The sequence below is a fragment of the Pinus tabuliformis genome, chromosome X (assembly GCF_031772625.1).
Source record: "Pinus tabuliformis cultivar Carrire ecotype Pingquan chromosome X, CPIR1, whole genome shotgun sequence".
Taxonomy (NCBI): Eukaryota; Viridiplantae; Streptophyta; class Pinopsida; order Pinales; family Pinaceae; genus Pinus; species Pinus tabuliformis.
The window spans coordinates 1,033,593,784-1,033,599,149 of NC_142308.1; positions in this window are offsets into that span (position 1 = coordinate 1,033,593,784).

The window sequence follows — 5,366 nt, forward strand, 5'->3', positions numbered from 1 at the left end:
AAAACACATGAAGGCACATTTTCAACACTTAACCAAATGTATGTATTATTATATACAGAATAGTTAGAAACTAAGGCATTTGAGCCTTAGAGACAAGTTCCCACTTGAATACATTGTGAACGCACTGTTCTCACAGTCTTCTATCTATTGTTCTCTCTCTATATCTCCCCCCTTGAACACACAAGTTCACAAATATATATATATATATATATATATATATATATATATATATATATATATATATAGAAGAAGTGTTGGATCAGATCACTATGAAGGATCTGATCAACCCTCTACAAAAAGCCCTTAAAGCTCTCATTACATGCATGCATACAACACATGGCGGATAACAATAGTAACAAGTCTTCGAGAGACTTATCCAATCCATCCTTTAAATCTATTTTAAAATAGATTTTCCCCTGTTTTTCTCCATGGTCCACGCTTTCCTCTCTTCTTTGCTTGGATTCCTCCCTTTGTCTAAGGGCGCTGGATGCTCTCACATCAATAAGGCCAAACACTATTGTTTTGAAAAGTGATGGAAACACAACATCACTTTCAGAGTTTATAATCCAACACAAAATAAGACAAAATATCATTGTTGCTAAACAAGTGATGGAAAACACATCATCACTTTTACATTTTAAAATGCAACAAATGATTTACAAAAGCATGATCGTGACAAGCTAACATATCTAGAAACCACTTTTCACTTAAAGATGTGAATGGGTCATCCCCCTGTGGTGGTTTTGCTTGTCAAACAATTGTTTCACCTGGTTCATGCACCGACACTTTGTCTTTAAGGCGCTGCTCTGGATGGAGCCTCCAACAAGTGGCTCTTTGATGGCCATTTCTATCACAATGACTGCAATACATCTTCTTCCTCCAGATTTTCTTAACCTGTTTCTTTACATGCTGTTGAGAGGGTCTTTCATGCCTCATCCTTTTGTGTGTTGCCATTCTTTTCCAACACCTAGAAAATGTATGGTTATGTAATCCACAAAAAGTACATGTTTTTCGATGCCATGTTTTACGTTCATCATTAAAAACATGATTATAATTGAAATGAACATTCGAAAATCAAAACTGGTTATACCTTTCCTTGCCATCTCTGGTGTAAATATGGTGATGAGAGCTTGCCTCAGCTCTTTCCCTGTAATGGAAACTGCCATGGGATGATGGGGATGTGTTCCCATCATTCTCTTTCCTTGATGATTTCGACGATGTCTCGGAAGAATCTGACACCTTTGATTATCCTCCCTTGGTGTATCTCAAGCCTGCAAGTTGAGGTCTCTGCACAACCTCCAATGGTTGAATTATGCCTTGGTTATTAACACCAAGTTATTTTTCCTCCTCGTGCCTCGTCCTGGTAAGGAGCCTCATGTTTGTCCCTGTAATTGGGATCTCCAAATATCCAACATAAATCATACTATGTGAAGATGAAACCGAAAGGAAATCAACCTCTTTTACCTCCTCTGTCGATTTGGAAAGAACTGATGAGAGCTGCTCATGATCTATTGTTGGTGCTTCTCTAGTTTTCTTGGTGAATTCCCCAACTTCCTTTCTGACATACCCAAGTCCTGCCTGATGGGGTAATTCTTCTACTTTGATGGGGTTGACAATGCCTTGGCCATTAATGCCCAAACCTTTTCCTTCATACCCCATTTTCTTCAACAATTTGGAGCGAAATCATCATCAGGAAACATACATGAATTTGGAGAACTACTTTTTACCTCACATGGGTCATGCTACAACTTTTCCAAGGCCTCATCCTATGCTTGCAGCTATCGTAGAAAACTATGTTTCTCCTCTTTCTCTTCATGCAGAAGCATCTTCAATTCAGCATTATCTATTTGAAGACTTTGGTTGTTGTGCTTAAGTTCTTCCAGGGCCTCTTCTGTGGCTTGCAACTGAAGTTGCAATCGCTCCTTTTCCTTTTCCTCTGTCTCTTTTTGTAGAGTTTCATACATTATTTCCACCCTTTTGGAAATTTTGAGCATGGTCTTATACATGGATTTTTCATCCTCTGTCGTTGCATGTTCCATTTTTCACGCTGCAATTCACATCCACGCAAAGACTGCTATGATACCACTTGATCTAGGTTCGGGTGTGACAAAGGACCCTTCCAAGACCTTTTACTTTCGTGATGTGTTAAATTTATTTTTTAAAAGAACATAAATGAATACAACTACATGCTGTAAAGAAGAGGAACATGATAATCATCAGCACATGAAAACATAAGCCATTGATAATGGACTTTTTCAAGGAGGGACTACGTCTCCGAGCCCTGGTGTCAAGATGGTGTAGGCCGCTGCATTAAGTGCTGTCAATAGTGGTGATGTACATAAGAGGTGATGTCGCTATCATACAAGGAAAATTCCCTCACGCAAGAGTGGCTCCAATAGATGTTCCGCTATAGGAACTCTCAGTAAAAAAAATCCTATCAGTATGACACAAAACTCATGCATGATGATCATCCCGCCAACATGGCATAAAAAGGATCTCAATGAAAACATACATTGCGACAACATGAGTATCCCATCAACATGACGACAAAGGGATCTCAAACAAAACATGACGAATCATGACAACAAGGACATCACACAGCTGATTCCGCATCACATCAAGCAAGAATCATAAGACAAGTAAGAAACAAGATCCCACATCAAACATCAAACAGGGATCTGTGTAGCACAATGCATAGCAAAAGAAGTATATGAACACACTGCATATACCTCATATCCAGGGGCCATCTGAAGGAAAGAATGTCAAGCTACTGAAGCTGGCTGGACCATCCATTTCGCTGCGTCGAATCTCATGGAATGATTTCTCTCATGTTGAATGCTGACACCTGCACTCCACTTAGAAAAGTGGCCAAAAAATGAAATGATCAAATGGAAAATCTAAACACACTATCAGATTTGTGGTGTTGAATAGTGAAAAATTGACTATCAAATTTCTGAATTCTAAGAAAATGAAAATCTGGGGCTCAAGGAATCTTTTAGATTCCCCCTAGATTCCTCAAAGATTCCCTCCGTCGGGTCCTCTGCAAATCGACTCCTTAGATCAGGAAACTAACCGCACCATCGGGTTCGTGTCACTGAGAGGTGTAAGATCGACATAAAATTTGTCCAATTTGGACACTGCAAAAATTTCACCCTCTTGGAAATTTCGCTCAATCATGGTTCCACCTACAATAAATTAATTAAAAATTGCCTCGGTTTCCGTGCGTGCTCCTCTGATCCTCCATGTTGCCCTGCACTAAGCAAATTCTCGGTTTATATGTAAAAAGTTAGGTAGAATTTACCAATACTTGCTCGTTGTCCCAATGGTAAATATGCTATAAGAAACATGGGGTCGGGGGATCAAATCCTGCCCATGCCAAACTTGGTTCTTGTTTTTATTTTTATTATAAAATAAGCACGCGGTTTTGTAATGGTGGCATGTGGTGTTGTTAATTGTTATAACCGTTGTGTTATGTCACATGGCGTTGTTGGTTGTATTAATTAAATGGCAGAGTTTTGGTGTGTGGATTGTATCAACGTGGGACCGCCGCGTGGGCGGGGCTGGTGGATTCGGCCATGGGTTCAACTCCCACCAGCCTCGTTCTATGTTTAAACATATATATTTAATACATATGTTAATAATAGAGAGGCGTGGGGTGGGTTCAACTCCCACCGGCCTCGTCCTATGTTTAAACATATATATTTAATATGTATGGTTATCATAGAGAGGCGTGGGGTGGTGCGGGTGGTGGCCCACCACCTCCTTTTTTTATATATATATATATATTTTATTTTTTAATAATAAGGAGGCCTTTTTGAAAATTTCAAAATTTGACAGAAGGAGTCAAATTAAGCAGGCCACAAATTCACCCTGAATTTGACTGCAGTTGGACGGATTCTATCCGCCGAAAAACTTCCCAATTGTGTCTCTGTTAAGCCTGCCCAATCAGCAAAAGTGAACCAAACTTCGTCTGCTTATAACTTTGCATATAGACTCGGTTTGATGAACCATTCACATCACCGCGATCAGGACGACGAGATCTATGCTCTGGCCCTGGTTCTAAAGAATTTCAATCACTTTGATTTTGGATCTTCCATAAGCCCTCTTTGTCCTGTGGGTGTTGTTTAGTCAATTTAGTGTGTCCTAAATTGCTACATAAGTTATCAATCTGGGAGTCATAAACTGATGAAGTGTAGTGCACTGTATGTGCTAGACAACCCTTTTCTTACCTCACTGTTTTCAGTTTTATCTTGTTTTGGGGTTTTGTTCTTGTTGGTCTCCCAAAGCGTTCTAATGCAATGGAAATCCTAATCTGTTGTTAAAGCAAAAGTTTAAGAATACTTTTAAAGATCAAGTGTGGATGTAGAGTTGAAGACAAGGTTTAAACTTCTTATGACAATTTCCAAACTTTGAACTTAAGAGATCTTAAAACATGCTGTCTATAAAATCAAAACTTGAATAAGAGTGTAAACATATAGCTACATAAACCAAACTAAAAATGAAGTACTGAAAATGTGGTTACTATATCCGCTGTCCATCCTAATTGCAAAATTGAAATCTAATAAACTGCTGTACTCAAAACCAAAAAGTAAAGAAACTGGAAACTAGTCAATGATTTCATCCATAATCTCAATATTTCATCAATTAACTTCTAAAACGGGGTTAAGCTAAAGACTCTGGAAATATCATCATATGGCATGAAAAGAATGACATCTAAATTATCTAATTTGCACACTAATGAAATCAAAGCCAATTACTTCATCTATAATCACAATATTTTGTCAATTAACTTCTAAAATGGGGTTAAGCTAAAGACTCCGGAAATATCATCATATAGCATGAAAGAACTGACATCTGAACTATCTACTTGCATTGTAATGAAAGCAAAATAAATCACTTCACCTATAATCACAATAGCTAGCCAATTAACTTCTAAAATGGTGTTAAGCTAAAGGCTCCGGAGATATCATCATATAGCATGAAGAACCGATATCTAAACTATCTTGAATAGTAAACAAATCTCACTAAATAAAGGCATAAGCAACTGAAATTGAAAACTAAAGTTCAGCAAAGGAAGCAAGTCTCAAATCACCACTTTATGCAAAAACTACACTAAGAAGCTTGAGCATAACCAGACTTAAAGACCTGTTCTAAAGTGCACCTATCCGCATTAGTAAGATATGTGACAACCTGCAAATACATGTACAAAGTTAGAACGATTATGATCATAAGAAAAACATGAGAAATGTACAACTCGAATGAGAGAAAATATACATGAAAAACTATACAAAATTAAAAGAAGAACCTCAGCTACGTAGGGTCCCTTTGCACAACTTTGGATTAACACATTGTTACTTCAAATCACG